Consider the following 16589-nt stretch of genomic DNA (forward strand, 5'->3'; position numbering starts at 1 on the left):
GCATCTAGGTTGATTATGGAGTTCGGTGAGGAAAACGTCACAAATACCGTTAGGATATTAGCAAAAATGAACAATATTTGATTTGATATATTTTGTTGTATTTAACTTATGAATATTTGGTTATGTGACATTTTCGATGTTGTGAAATGAAATAAGTTTGTTAAATATTGTCTCTTTAAATAGTGTCATGCGCTTATGGGCAATCGTTACACCCCGGCATGTTCCGCCGTCTTTGGTCGGGGTGTGACAACTACCGCCAACTATCATCATTGCCCGCCACCTACCAGCGCCACCCACCCACCACCGACAGGGGCATAGGCAGCTTTCGTACAAAATTTTGTTTTAGTGTTATATATTATTATATTTTGACATCGAACCCGTAGAAAACCCAAATATAAATAATAAACAATCGGTCGTCCATCCCTCGAAATTTTCCGAACCCATAGGAAAATTTCTAACTACGTCACAGACCACAGACTGACGACCACCACCCTTGCCCCCGCCACTACCGCCGACCACCAACGCACCACCCTTGCTCCCCGCCACTACCGCCGACCACCAACGCCTATCGCCCACCACCTGCCACAACCAATTGCCATCACCTAGCCGCCCACCTCCACCCACTATCGCCAACCACCGTCCATCACCGCCCAGCACTACCACCACCACCACCCACCATCACCACCACTTGCTATCAATTTTATTTTACTCTTTCGTATTTTCCAACATACCAAACAACACAAACCACCTTTTCATTCAAATTCCACAAGATAATTAAACATAACATTTTTTTTCATTTTATTATCCATACCAAACCGACCCTCAAGAAATAACATATTCATTTAGTTGTTAGAGAAAAAAAAGTAAAAACTATAAATATGGGTTTAACTAACACCCACGCCGTTTGAAACCTTACGTAAACCCCCGTCCAAAACTCCCGCATCAAACACGTCACCTTCCGTTATAATAATATTAATCATCTTCTTTATAATCCATCCCATCCATGATCCATCACCTGCAACTTCACTCACACTCTTAAACTAATCATACCATGGATCACTTCAAAGGCCAACACAGGCTTCCAAATTCGCCATCCCATACCGTTACAACCTCACTTTAAACCCTAACCTTGACTTATGCACCTTCTCAGGTCATCTTATTGTTGACCTCTTCATCGTTGAATCCACTCGGTTTCTCGTGTTGAACTCGATTGATCTCGTCGTTCACGAACCGGTTTTCGTAGACTCCAATAATAACGTAATCACTTAGTTTGTTCATTTTGTATCATCCGAGACTATTCCGAGCTCGGCTTGTTTTGAGCTCTTGAGTTCGGCTCGTTTTTTATTTATTAATTAATTTATATACGTTTTTAATTATTTTTATATGTTTTGAGAAACACCTTAACAATCCTAAGCTTTGCTCGTACGAGCTCTTTTTCTAATTAATTTATATACCTTTTTTTATTGTAATTCTATATTTTGAGAAAACCTTAACAAGCCTAAGCTCAGCCTGAGCTCATGTAGTATCTTAAACGAGCCAAAGCTCAGCTTAAGCTCGACTCAGGAGCGGCTAGTTTATTATTTTTTAATTAATTTATATACTTCGAGTAGTTTATTATTTTTTAATTAATTTATATACTTAAGCTCATGTAGTTTATTATTTTTTAATTAATTTATATATTTAAGCTCCCCTCCTTCGAGTGTGAGGGGTTTGATCTTTGATTCTTGCTCTAACTCATCTCGAGTCGGAGTCTTTAGGGGTCCGGTGTCTTTTGTGGTTTGTTTGTTTTCTGTTCTCGTGTGTACATGGCTACCATAAAAAGAATTCGAAACGTAAATACAGGAGGGCTTGGTCCTAGCTCCACTTACGGTTTAAGGCCATGCCCCTTTAAGCATTTCCACGAGTGTAAGGATGGTAGACCTGGGTCCTCGGGGTTTTTCTGCCTACTTGAGCACATGCAAAGTACCCATTTCAAAACGGATACTCGGAAGAACCTTTTAAAAGATGTTATCTCCAAGGATTTGGACCTTTTTATAGATGTTGGGGAAGCCCTTCGGGCGGGGGATAAATGGTTATGTGGGAGGTGCATGACGTTGCATGCCCTAAGCAAGGGGTGCAAGCATGTTGATGGTGTCTATTCTTTTTCTGTGGATTCTGGAGATGCTGGAGAATTCATCGTTGGGATCCAGAAACCTAATCGTGTGTCTGTGGATAGGGACCTAGGTCCATCTGTAGGAGTGGTTGGGGATGTATCCCTTTTGGAACGGGTTTTCTCCCTTCCCATTCAAACGGTTAAGAGCATCCCCCAAGTTGTCGTTTGGCGTTTGCTCAGACTTTGGCATGCGCTTTACGCAAGGTAGTGGATTCACCAGGCTCGATTGAGAATTAGGTCAAATTACTATTGTTTCCGCGTTGTACTTTAAGGGTGGTGAAACCTTCCACTAGGCAGGAACGCAGGTCAGGGAATCGAAAGTCTTTGCAATGTAGTAGCATTCAGCAAGCACTTGCGGTGTGGAAAGATGGATCTGGTTTTGCTGACTTGGTTCTTTCTCTGTTATAACGTGGGGGTAAGCACTTTTTTCTAAAAGAGAGGTGGGAGGGGAGGAGGGTTCTGAAAACAGCCTCAATATTAAACAATGTCTCAGGAAAGTCAGGGATGGTCATTTCACAGCTGCAGTCAAGGTATTATGCTCAAGTGGGGTTGCCCCTCTCGGAGATTCAACCATGAAAGCCCTCATTGATAAACACCCAGTGGTGCCGCCTCCGTCCTTGCCTTCTAGCTCTGTCACCCTGCCTACTCTCTCTGTGGATGGGGACTGTGTGCTTAGATGTATCCGATCATTTCCTAAAGGGACCTCATGCGGGAGAGATGGGATGCGGGCGCAACACTTGTTGGACACTCTTAGTGGTGAGGGATCAGTGACTTCCATGGATCTGCTCTCAGCCATCACTGAAGTCGTCAACTTATGGCTAGGGGGTCTGTGCCCCAAGGTGCTCGCTGAGTTTATTGCTTCGGCCCCCCTTACCCCTTTATTAAAGTCGGATAATGGAATTCGGCCCATTGCTGTGGGGGCTATCTGGCGTAGGTTGGTTTCTAAAGTGGCTATGAAGATGGTTGGGAAGGGAATGACTCAGTATTTAGGGGACTTTCAGTTTGGGGTGGTGACCCCTAATGGGGCAGAGGCGGTGCTTCACAGCGCGAACCGGTTTCTTAACTCCTTTCACGCGGACGGTTCTTTAGCTATGCTTACCGTGGACTTCTCCAACGCCTTCAATATGGTCGACCGCACAGCCCTTCTCCGGGAGGTTCATCATCATTGCCCATCTATCTATCTATGGGTCCAGTTCCTTTATGCCCAGCCGACTAGGTTGTACGTTGGTGATGACTGTATAGGGGCTACTACTGGGTTCAGCAGGGAGACCCCATTGGGCCCCTCCTCTTTGCCTTAGCATTACACCATCTTGTTCTCCGGGTACAAAATGACTGTAACCTCCCATTTCATGCTTGGTACTTGGATGATGGGACTATTATTGGTGGTGCCAACGAAGTCGCTAAAGCTCTAGACATTATCAGCTCGGAAGGGCCATCATTGGGGCTGCAACTTAATATTAAGAAAACCGAGGTTTTTTGGCTAGCGTGTAATGGGGTGAAAGTCAAAGATGGGCTCTTCCCTAGCGGGATTGGTAGACCAGAGAGAGGGGTAAAGCTCCTTGGAGGGGCTGTTAGTCGAGATCCCTACTTTATTAAGGAGTTGGCGAGGCGGAGAGCATCTCGTGCGGTTGATCTTATGAAACTCTTACCTTGCCTTAGGGATCCCCAGAGCGAACTCCTCCTGCTTAGGTCTTGCATGGGGGTTGCTAAGTTGTTTTTTGGTTACGAACATGCCACCCCCATATGATGGATGATGCGGTATCCTGTTTTGATAAGGGGCTTCGATAAGCCATCGGAGACATAGTTGTATGTGGAGGCCCGTTCTTTCGTGATCTTCAGTGGCGACTTGCATCTTTACCGATGCGCTTAGGGGGTTTAGGCCTTCTTTCGGCTCATGATGTTGGGATTTACGCTTTTGTAGCGTCGAGGGCTCAGTCTTGGAAGCTACAGAATCACATCTTAAGGAATAGCGGAGTTGTCGACCTGGACTCAGACTACGTGCAGGCCCTGGAACGCCTAAATGGCACTCTCCCAGACTTTGACATTGGCGGTTTCTCTAATATGGACACCGCCCCACCAAAGCCTCAAAAAACTTTGGCGAATGCCCTTTTAGGCAAAATCGCTCAGAGTCTGGGAGAAGTTTTTGGATTGTCCTCCCGACAGAAGGCGGTTATTGAATGCTTACAAGGTCCTCATGCCCAAGATTTTCTGACCGTTATCCCGATTGATAGCTTGGGCCAAAGCATGTCTGCGGTCGAGCATAGGGCCATTCTTAAGTACCGTTTGATGGTCCCAATGTACCCAGAAGACGAAACATGTCCGATCTGCCGTAAGGCTTGCCTGGATAAATTCGGAGAGCATGCGGTTCATTGCAAGGAGATGCCTGGGTTCAAATACCGACATGATTGGGTGCGGGACGTTCTTTGGGACATCTTAAGGCGAGCTGGGATATCAGCTAAAAAGGAAGCCCCCGTAAACTTCCTTACAGACCCCACGGAAAGGAGATCCACTCTACGACCGGCAGATTTGCTTGTCTTTGGTTGGGCCGGGGGAAAACACGCTTGTGTTGACCTCACAGGGGTATCTCCCTTAGCTGGTTTGAGGGATAATGGGTTTGTAGCTGGGAAAGCAATGAAAAGAGCTGAAACGAAGAAGGTGGAGAAACATGCTAAAGCCTGCGAAGAGAACGAACATGTTTTTGTCCCTTTGGCTTTTGATACCTTTGGCTCCTTGGCACCGGAAGCTATCTGTTTCCTAACCAGGGTCCAACGGGTTGTGCATAGCAATGTGTCGACTCCAAAGGGGCAGGGGTATGTCTTTAGCAGGTTAGGGTTTGCAATTCAGAAAGGGGTGGCGGCGCAGCTTGTTGCCCGCCTACCTGCTATGTTTATGTAATATGTATGTTTCTATATAATGAAAGAAGTATTTGCCATCAAAAAAAAATTATATACATAGTTTTGTTACCCGTTGACTCGAATAATAACGTAATTAGTTAGTTTGTTCATTATGTTTTGGAAATTTATTTTGTGGTAGGGTTCGAGCTCTTTTTCTAAAGCTCGAGGATGGCTCGTTAGTTGTTTATCAAGCTCGAGCTTGACTTGGCTGATTTAATTATTAATTTTTTATATACATTTTTAATTATTTTTATATATTTTGAGAAAAAAAGTAAAAGCTTAACAAGCCTGAGCTCGGCTCGAGCTCCACCCGGGCAAGGCTCGTTTATTATTTCTTAATTAGTTTATATACATTATTTTAATATTATTTTATAATTTGAGAAAAAACTTAACAAGCTCGGCTCAAGCTCGTGTGCAATACCTTAAGCGAGCTAAAGCTTGGCACGAGCTCGTTAAAGAGTTCAAACTTTAAAATACGTTAAGATTGTCAAGGCTCGACGAGCCTAAAATATCTTCGAGTACAAGGCTAGAGCTCGGACTAGTTAACTAACGAGTTTCATATGCGGCTTAGGCTCAATAAGACTCGCTTATTTCGAGCTTTTTTATTGATCCGATCTTTAGTAGCTCACGAACGGATTGTGGAATGCTCACAAGGTGTTTGTGAAAATGTAGAAAGTGATTCCTAGTGAAGTGGTGGTGGAAAATGATGCCGAGATGCTCGTGTTGGTTTTTAATGAGCCTCTCAGTGTAGGAGATGGTGTTTTGGAGATCAAGTTTATCGGAGTTCTTAACCAACATATGAGGGGTTTCTATAAAGGGTATAATTCTACGTTATTTTGTTTCCCTTAAAGCATGTATACGAACGGAACAAACACGAACATGGGCATGTTCGTACTATTTTATTTAACTTTAACTGAACATGAACACAAACACATAATCCAACAGTTATTTTTGTTCATGCCCGTTCATTAAGAAAATAGGCAAGAATCATTATGACCAACTTAAACGAAAACGAACATAAGCAAACTAACTTAAACGAACACAAATGAACATAATTGACCAAACATAGACAAACATAAGTTAACATCAATGAACACAAACAGACAAGTCTACTTATGCATTTATTGAAAGGTGTGCAACTTCAATTTTGATTTAAACAAGCATAAACAAACGTAAATAAACAAACATAAATGAACGAACAAAACATATGTTCATGTTCGATCATTTAATTAAACGAAAAAATAAATTGTGTTCATGTCCGTTCGTTTATTAAATAAAGGACATAAACGAACTATTTGCCGAACAATTCATGCACGTTTGGTTCGTTTACAGGCTTACTTAAAGCTCCGTGACCTTTGACTTTTTATGTCAATAAGAGATTTAAGAGCTATATAAGTTATTGGGTGTTTATGGCGTCGATCATTTGATCATTTTTTACAGGACTATGTTGATGGAGAAGTGAGAAAAGATATGGCAATGACTCAATTTGAACCTGCTGATGCACGCCGATGTTTTCCATGCTCGGATGAACCTGCACTTAAGGTGTAATGAGTCATTATTTTAAATATTTGCAGTTAACTTTACAAAAGGTGCTAATATAGTCAAAGGATCGTCTTTTTTGTTCCATAAAAGTTTCTAGATTAAGTTAATAATAACATTTTGATACTCAAAATGCATGCAGGCTACCTTCAAGATAACAGTTGGCAATGTACCATTAGAGTTGACCGCGTTATCAAACATGCTTGTCTCTGAAGAAACAATCAATGGAGATTTTAAGACCGCGTGCTTTCAAGAATCACCATTAATGTCAACGTATTTGGTGGCTGTTGTCGTTGGTTTGTTTGATTACATTGAAGAAACAACGCCCGGTGGTAATGCCAATTTGTGTGAGATATGATTTTAATACAGTGTCATTACCTTCAGCTTCTGTTTATTTGGCTTGATGCACCTTTTTGTAGGAATTAGGGTCCGTTCGTATTGTCCCGTTGGTAAAAGTGAGAATGGGAAGTTAGCATTAAGTATTGCAGTCAAGTCGATTGAACTTTACACAAAGTAAGTAACTTCATATATATATAAACCATATGTCGTTAATTATTCAAACTTATGGATATTTATAGGTATTTTTCAATGCCTTACACGCTTCCGAAGCTAGATATGGTTGGGGTTCCTGATTTTGGGGCTGGGGCCATGGAAAATTACGGGTTGATCACGTTACGTGAAACCGAGTTGCTTCATGATGATTTAAATTCAACAGCAGCTAACACACAAAGAGTAGGAAAACATTTCTTCATGACCTTATTTAACTTATTCTCTTATTTATTTTAATCATTATTAGTCGCATTGTTTTCATTTCAGCTTTTGATTGTTGTAACACATGAAGTTGGACACCAATGGTTCGGTAACTTAGTAACAATGGAATGGTGGACTCATTTATGGCTCAATGAGGGTTTCGCAACATGGGTATACCTGTTATATATATTTTCGAAAATTTTTGTAAGGAATCATTATCTTATGTTATAATATATGACAGATGATAATCTAGGTAAGCTATTTTGCAACCGACACCTTATTTCCTGAGTGGAGAATTTGGACTCAGTTTATTGAACAAACCGCTAACGGTCTCCAATTAGATTCACTGGAACAGTCACACCCAGTTGAGGTGCATAAAGTATTATTCATTATTATCAATGTCTTCAGTATTAGTTTTTTGTATAATTACATGCATTTTTACAGGTGGAAGTATACAATGCTAGCTCGGTGAATGATCTTTTTGATGCTATAAGCTACGAGAAAGGATCTTCTCTTATACGCATGCTAAAGGAGTATCTCGGTGATGAAATTTTCCAGGTTACCTTTTCTCGAAATTTATATTTACTGGTGTTGCAATACTGGCAACATCAAATATAGTTTCTGATCTAGCTACTTGTTTGCTGAGCTTAGAAATCAATGAGTTCTTATATGAAGAAATATGCATACAAAAATGCAACAACCGATGATTTATGTAGTGTTCTTTTTGAAGAATCTGGTGTCGAAGTGAACAAACTTTTGGACATATGGACAAAGCAAACCGGGTATCCAGTTATATATGTTAAACTGGAAGATCAAAATTTTCAATTTGAGCAGGTTAATCACAATTCGATATCGCAATATTAAATTAGTTTAGGATTAAATATATCTTAGTTTTTCATGTTGCAGACTCGATTTATGTCATTGGGACTTCAAGGTGAAGGTCAATGGATAGTCCCAATAACTCTAGCAGTAGGCTCGTACAATAACCGCAAAAAGTTTCTTTTAGAAACAAAAGTTGGAAACCGAGATATATCTGAGTTTGACCAGTCAAATGACAAGAGTCAAGAGGTTACCGAAAAACCATGGGTCAAAGTCAACGTCGGGCACACGGGCTTTTACAGGGTGAAGTATGATAGTGCACTTGCAGCTAGATTGACAAAAGCCATAAAAGACAAATGCTTGTCTCCGGAAGATAAATTTGGTATGCCTATGTTCAAATTTAGTACAGTGATTTTAATATGCAATATAGCTGAAATCTTTGCTTACGCCTTACAGGCATATTGGACGATATGTATGCTCTTTGTGAGGCTAGTGAAGAGTCAATATTATCTCTTCTTACCTTGATGGATCTATACAGAGAGGATCTTGATTACGCTGTGCTGTCAAGACTTATAATCGTATTATTAATCTTGTGATTTTTGCTAACTTTGCTAGTGACGATTAGGTGGGCAGGTGGCACTGACCTACTTATTTCACTGCTTATGTGGCAGGCTTGTTATAATACTGCAAGGGTGTTAAAAGACGATGTTTAGGATCCACGGAATCATCTCAGTCAGTTCTTTATTGATCTCATTATATCATCTGCAGAGTAAGTTACTTTATAGGATGCATTATAACAGTTTGTAAAGTCACTAGCTTAAAATATTCGAAAAAATTTCAGGAAGTTCGGTCTTGAACCTGTACCGGGAGAAAGGCACTTAAATACAATTTTGAGGGAAGAAGTTTTTAAGGCATTGGCTACTTTTGGCCATAAGGAAACTCATGAAGAATTAACGAAACGGTTTCAAATTTATATAAACGATAAGTCTACACCCGTCTTTCCAGTTGGTATCAGAAAGGTACACATCAACTAATCAGTATTAAGTAATGACCATTTTTCAAGAATACACTTACTAACTTTTTAGAGCCTTCTTATTTCCTTCAGGCTGCTTACCTTACTATAATGAGAACTTCAAGTGTTACCAACAGAAGCGGGTTTGATTCCCTACTGAAGATATATAGAGAAGCCGATGTAATTCAAGAGTGAGTAAGAATTCTGAGTTATCTAGCTTCTTCTCCAGACCCGGAATTAGTCAAGGAAGCTTTAAACCTCATGCTAACTGATGAGGTATTTCACTCAGTATAAACATTATAATTATAATTAATCCAGCTAAGTTATTCTCTAGTTATGTTTAATCTCTATCCTCATAGATTCGAGAACAAGATGCGTTATATGTAACTGCACGGATAAGCTTCGAAGGCCGTGAAACCGCATGGATTTTGTTGGAGTTAATTCCCGTACCGAGTTATGGGTCGGGAAGGTGGGGCGGTTCGAGCCAATGGATCGATCTCATTAATTATTTAATTATTGCAATTAGAGATAATTATCTATTTTATTTATTAGATAGAGATGGAATTTTATTTAATAGATAAATAGGAGTTTGTGTTTTACTATAATTGTAATCGAGCCTCTATATAAACCCAAAGAATTCATGTAAGGGTTAAGAGAGAATTGATCAAGTTTTGAGTTATTTTCTTGATTAATAAAGCTGGTGAGTTGTGCCAAATATATTCTCGTGTTTAATTCGATTCGGGCCATTAATTGGTATCAGAGCAAAGATTGAATAGCCTAAAGATCGCAGGAGAAGCAAACCAAGAACAACCGGGTTTGTGTTCGAGCGGCGAGACGAGGGTTGTAGATCGAACAGAAGGGATTTGTTCGGGTTTGTGTGGTTCCAGCAGGTTTCGCAGGTCCTGTTCAAGCAAGGCAGGCGTTTAAATTTGTTGTTCAAGAACGAGGGCTTGTTTCTGCAACAAGCTAAGGAGTGTTCGTCAACGGGAGCATCGATACGTGGTTGGTGCTTTTGAGTTGTCGGTTCAATTGTCCGATCAACAGGCTTTATTTTTGTTCGGTGGTTTTGTTTGACTTTTGTGTTGGGTTCTAACTTCAAACGGAAAAGTGAATTGTTTGTTTTATGAAAAGTAAAGTCAACAAAGGTTATTGTTGAATTGGGTTGCAGAGGTCACGAAGGAAGGAATAAAGAATATAATATTTTGGTGCAATTATTTTTGTTGCGTAAGATTTGTTTTTTTTCCAAGAGGTAAACGTGTCTGAGGTTTTTCGAGCAAAACGGGTTCGTTTTTGAAAAGTGGTTCGGTACTGATTTGTTTGTGTTTGTTCCAACGGACTGGAGCAAAGGAGTTCGACACCGATAAGTGTTTACCGACGGAAGTGAAAAAAAACGTCAATGGCAGATGCCGAAGCAAGACCGATAATCCCACCCAAAGCGAACGGGGGGATATCAGTGCAGGTTACAAAGCTGAATGGAACAAATTACATCACATGGGCGATTGTGGTGGAAGCAATTTTGGACGATCAAGGATTATGGGAAGTCGTTCAACCGGAAGAGGGCGCGGCTATTGATGCGAAGAAGAATAAAACGGCAAGGTCGTTTTTGTTCCAAGTTATGGAAGGTAATATTCTTCTTCAGGTTGCTCAATACAAGAATGCTCGAGAAATATGGGCGGCTTTGAAGGCACAGTTTGTTGGGGCCGAGCGAGTCCAAAAGGCTCGACTCCTAACGTTGAAAAGTGAATTTGAGAAACTCAAGATGGCGGAAGATGAGACTGTTGATCAGTTTGCGGGAAAAATAACCGGTATGGTTTCAAAGGCAACGGGTCTTGGTCACATATTTGAGCAAGATGTTTTGGTGAAAAAGTTACTCGACGCGGTTCTAGACAAATACTTCAATCTGGTAGCTTCAATCGAGCAAACGGTTGATCTCGATAGTATGAGGTTTGAAGATGCTATAGGAAGACTTAAAGCGTTTGAGGAACGTTTACGAGGAAGAGAGTGCGCTGCTTCGGAGTCTCAAAGTCAGTTACTTTTCAATCGATCAGAAGGTAGTTACAAAGGTAAATCGTATGATCAGTCCTGTAACCGAGGTAAATGTGGGTCGAGTTCATTGGAACGTGGAAGAGGCCGGGATACCGGAGGACAAGGATCGTACCAAACCGAAGGACAAGTAAGAGAAAGGAAAGACCGCTCCCAGATTAAATGTTTTCGGTGTGACGAGATGGGACACTTTGCGTCCTCGTGTCCGGAACGAAGACGAGAAAATCAGGATGCAAATCTCACTAAAACGAATGAACCAGCCGATCGTGATCTGGCAGGTTATTTAAATCTTCATGAGACGGTTTACTTAAATGAAGAACGAGTTAACCCGAAAAGGCTTGAAGCCGAGAAAGTGGAAAAGGACACTTGGTATCTCGACAACGGAGCGCCGAATCACATGGCAGGTAACCAGTCGTATTTTTCCGAACTCAACAAAAATATAACGGACAAGGTAAAATTCGGGGACGGGTCGTGTGTTGATATATGCGGTAAAGGAAATATTTTGTTAAAATCGAAAACCGAAGGTGATCGGGTTTTATCCGATGTTTATTTTATACCAAGTTTGAAAGATAATATATTAAGTCTCGGTCAAGCAACGGAGAACAGGTGTAATGTTCATATGAAGGAAGATTATTTACTCTTGTACGATGACGAGGGTAAACTTATGATGAAGGCGTTTCGAACGAGAAGCCGGCTATACACGATTAAATTAACCGTGGGAGTTCCAGGTTATGTTAAGAAATCCACGCCGATTCAAATTAAGTTAAACGATTAGGGAACAAAAGGGGATCAAGGAAAACTGTTGTTCGCTCGATTAGATGACAAGAATCGCAACCAAAGGAGCGGTTATGTGAGTTCATGCGGCCGAGGGAATGGTCGGGGACAAGGTCATAAAGGAGGTCGAGTTCGGGAGAGCCGAAAGAACAAAGTCATGGATCAAGAGAAGTTCCAAGAAGTGAAGACCAAGATGATGAGGACCAATATGGCTGTGAAAGCCGAGAAGGTCAAGATCGTGGGTCAACTTAAACAGAACAAAAGAGACATGTTCGAGGTTAAATGTCCGCCTATTCCGGTTCGGAAATTAAGGGGGTGATTGTTGGAGTTAATTCCCGAACCGAGTTATGGGTCGGGAAGGTGGGGCGGTTCGAGCCAATGGATCGATCTTATTAATTATTTAATTATTGCAATTAGAGATAATTATCTATTTTATTTATTAGATAGAGATGGAATTTTATTTAATAGATAAATAGGAGTTTGTGTTTTACTCTAATTGTAATCGAGCCTCTATATAAACCCAAAGAATTCATGTAAGGGTTAAGAGAGAATTGATCAAGTTTTGAGTTATTTTCTTGATTAATAAAACTGGTGAGTTGTGCCAAATATATTCTCGTGTTTAATTCGATTCGGGCCATTAGATTTGGCTAAAGGTGGGAGTATAATATTGATAATTGTATTATGTAGTAAGTTATAAATAAGTAAACAATTTCTGGTAATTGTATTTTCTATTCAGGAGAACTGGGATGTGATTGTAAAGCGCTGGGGTCACGGGATCCATCGTTTCATTAGAGATATAGTAACACCAGTAAGTCGTCTCAAACTTTATAAACTTTTTTTTATGATTCATCTGTATAAAGACTGAGGTGATGATATGGTTTGGAACACATATCAGTTTAGCAGTCATGAGAAGGCAGAAGAGGTGGAAGAGTTTTTTAGCAGCCGAGTGACGCCTTCTTTTGTCAGGATCTTGAAACAAAGCATAGAACGTATCCGTATAAAAGTCAAATGGATTGAAAAAATTATACCGGATGAGTCCCTAGTGCCTAAGTTGGCCAGAGGATTGACCAGAACTCCAATGCAACTGTAGTACCGTCGTAGCACAATGCAGTGGCGGAGCCAGGAATTTTATCATATGGGTTCGGGATTTTTAGGTGCTCGATTTTTTTTTCAGACGTCATAGTTTTTGGACCCAAATGTATCGGGTCGGGTCAAGTTGATCGTTCGGTCACATAAATAAAATGCAATACTATTAATATAACAAAAGTAAATCGACAACATTTAATAAAATACAAAGTCATATTAAATAAAAAAGATATAACATATTATAGTTGTTCCATACGCGTTTTCATGTTTTGAAAACGATTCATAACATATTTAATTGTGACTTTAAAAAAGAACTCATATTCAATATAACAAAGGCAAGCATCATCCATATAATCGTCACCCATCCGATTACTTAAATCATCACCCATCTGATTATGTTTAAGAATATTAATTGATTTGGCTTACTGACCGATTCTATGAATAACTTTGAGCATCTTTTTATAATCTATATACGAGTTACTATTTGTCCATTTATGATGTTTGTTAGTAATTTTTATAGTTTTTTTAAGCTTTTTATATTTTATGAAGAAGGTATTCATTTCCAAAAAAAATAACTAAATTTTTCATAATCCATGGGTTCGAACCTTTTATTTTGAAATGAAACCGGGTTCGCTCGCTGAAATATAATGGGTTCGCTCGTTAATTCGATATTATAGGTTATATATAAAACCGAAAATGACCGGGTTCGGTCGAACCCGGTGGTCAACATGTGGCTCCGCCACTGGCACAATGGTTATGTATTAAACGCGCTTACGCACACCTAGCCTTGTATATACATGTGTATCATGTATGTATATTTTGTGTTAATAAAGCCTTTGTGTTACTTAAAGGCTAGACACCATATAATATGCATGTGATTGTATATATTCCTTAACTTATGAAATATCATGATGTTTGTCTAAATGTGTTTTGATCATATTTCAAAAATAGATGGATTGTCTAATACAATTACATATACGTTTTTTAATTTTACTTTCATTATCAAAACAGCTAAAGAACAACCCTCAAAAGTCAGAACCTCACATTCTTTGTAGTTTTGATGAAGCATGACTTTATTATTTGCATTTTTATCTGATATTTTGGTTTTTGCAAGTGTTATGTTTTAATTTTTTTTTACTATTTATATATATTTTATCCTTATCTTATCAACCAATTTAGGATGAACAAAACATATTTATTAGAAGATTACGAAAAAAACTAATTAAATAAATTAAATATTTTATAGAAAATTTGAGAAAGTTATTGAGTATTTGCTTAGTTATATAACTATTTTCTTGACTATATTATTTTTTTGGTAGATTTTGAATATTATTATGATTTATATTAACGTGTGTGTTTAGTTTTAAGTGTGGAACTTAAGCCGTCATTTATAACTTAAGGCTTGATTTTCTATTATGTGTCCAACCCGACATGATCTGACCCTATGAAGATTTATATAAATATATAGCAACAATTTTTTACACTAAAAAAATTCTAACCTCATGAGAAATTTTTATGGGTCCGCTACTATATAGAGTGCCTTTTAATGTTGTGATTAAAACCAACACATCCAATATATACATACCTACACGTGGAGGTTAAAAACAAGTTTAAAAAACCCGTCAAAGTCATTCATGGTGGTTATAAGATTATAAGATTGATTGTAAACGGCTATATCTTGCATAATCTCATTTTTAATGGGTGGAACCGATTTTTAAAATGGTCGATGGAATTGGTTTTGTAAGAGCATTTACATTAGTTCTTTGTACCCGTATTTATATATAAAATATAAAGATTTTATCATCATCATCATCATCATCATCGTACTCAGTGTTGGGTCAAGAAATTGACCTAAGGGAAGATTTTTGAGTCAAAGATTTGACCTAAATGAAGTACATGGAAGATTGGAATCTTCTCAACCTCCTCTGAATTTGCTAAGTAGTGGATCCGAGCACACCTTAGACCTCCGAGCAAGCTTTTATTTGGCCGAGTACGATATTTTGCCTACCGGGCAAGGTTTACTTCAAGTAGTCTTCTTAAGTGGTTATCCGAGCAGGGTTTGCAAATTAGTGTGTTTCCGAGTAGGGTTCACTAGTTTATGTAAATCCGGGCAAGGTTCACTTTATCAAGCAAGTCTGTTCTTCAGAACCAAGTATATTACTTATCCGAGTAAGGTTTGGTTAACCAAGTCCAAAAAGCCAAGTAATTGGAAAACCGGGCAAGGTATTCATTAATAAGTATGATCCAAGTATGCTTGATAATCTAAAGAAATATCTCTAAGTAATATCGAGTAAGGTTCAGCTCGAGCAAGGAATAGTACTCCCGAGTACACTTTGCTAATAAGTTATTTTATAGCAAAGAGCTGAAATGGATCATTGAAGAACAAGGTTGCTCGTAAGAAGTTGTCGGGCAAAGTCAAGAAGACTGAAGTCTACTCGGTGAGTATTTTACTTGGTGAAATACTCTTTAAGTAAAGTCTACCCGGAAACTGATCCCGAGCACACTTCTATGTTACCAAGTTATGAAGGATGGCCGAGCATACTCGGAAAGACAAGATTGGTGCAAAGCCTACCCGGAAGACTTGTTTTACACTTAGTTTATTTTGAATATGTATGACTGTATTTAGGGTTTCTAGAAGGAATGACAGCTGTCCTAGGTTGGCAGGCCTATAAATAGAATATTTATGGCACGCCGCAAAAGAGGCACACATAGGGCACAATACGGATAAGACAGACACATTAATTGAGAGAATATTGTGTGACGGCTGTCTTAGGATTCATAGAAAACCCTAAATCGATTATCCTTTTGTATGATTAATATTATATAAATGGAAATCTTTTGAGTGAATCTTAAGTGTGCTTTCTACCTTTGATTATTCATTGCAACCGTATGTTTGTTATTGATTCCGCCCTTAACAAACGGATATCTTTCTAAATATAGCAACCCGTCATTAACTCTCTTATCGACACATCAATCCGTGTGAGTTATGACATGATTAATTAAGACCCAGGTGAAATCGAGGGGACCGACACTCAGTATATCCCACCAACAGCAAAGCTATGGTAAAGTTTGAGGAGGGTAAGATGTAAACAGCCTACCTCTACCCTTTAGGAATAGAGAGGCTGCTTCCGGTGAGACCCCCGGCTCGATAGTAGTTTTGCATCAAGCCTTGGACATAAGGCACATAACACTCAACCATCGGGACACCGCCGATTGGTGCATGTACCCTTGTCTTTCGGCTATCAACGCTACCACATGATGCATGCTTAACATTCCGCCACTTTTAACGTTATTTTCATGAGATTTGTAAAATAACGTCAAAATTAGTGAAATTTCACTTTTGCCCGCCCGAGTGTTCACACAAATATACATTATATACGCGCACCGCAAGCATAACGAATATAAAGATTTTATGTATTTTGCAAATACATCATGTTATTATTTCCATCTCCATCTCAATATCTATGATTTAGAGTCTAATAAATATTAATACTTTAAATATGGAGTTGTACTATTCATT

The 16589-nt window shown here is 39.2% G+C and overlaps 1 pseudogene across 1 annotated transcript; it reads left to right on the plus strand.

The window, feature by feature from the left end:
* Positions 1–928: 928 nt before the first annotated feature.
* LOC143610101 (aminopeptidase M1-like) lies at positions 929–13073 on the plus strand (annotated as a pseudogene). The gene is made up of 19 exons (XR_013149528.1): positions 929–1257; positions 5719–5864; positions 6486–6588; positions 6728–6917; positions 7005–7098; positions 7164–7317; positions 7402–7506; positions 7589–7705; positions 7780–7893; positions 7987–8169; positions 8242–8536; positions 8611–8732; positions 8826–8923; positions 8996–9173; positions 9260–9442; positions 9526–9596; positions 11184–11190; positions 12720–12791; positions 12879–13073. The product of XR_013149528.1 is annotated as an aminopeptidase M1-like (transcript).
* The last annotated feature ends 3516 nt before the right edge of the window (positions 13074–16589 follow it).

The sequence above is a fragment of the Bidens hawaiensis genome, unplaced genomic scaffold (assembly GCF_021521415.1).
Source record: "Bidens hawaiensis isolate Kalapana, Puna unplaced genomic scaffold, B.hawaiensis_p1.1 tig00023835_1, whole genome shotgun sequence".
NCBI lineage: Eukaryota > Viridiplantae > Streptophyta > Magnoliopsida > Asterales > Asteraceae > Bidens > Bidens hawaiensis.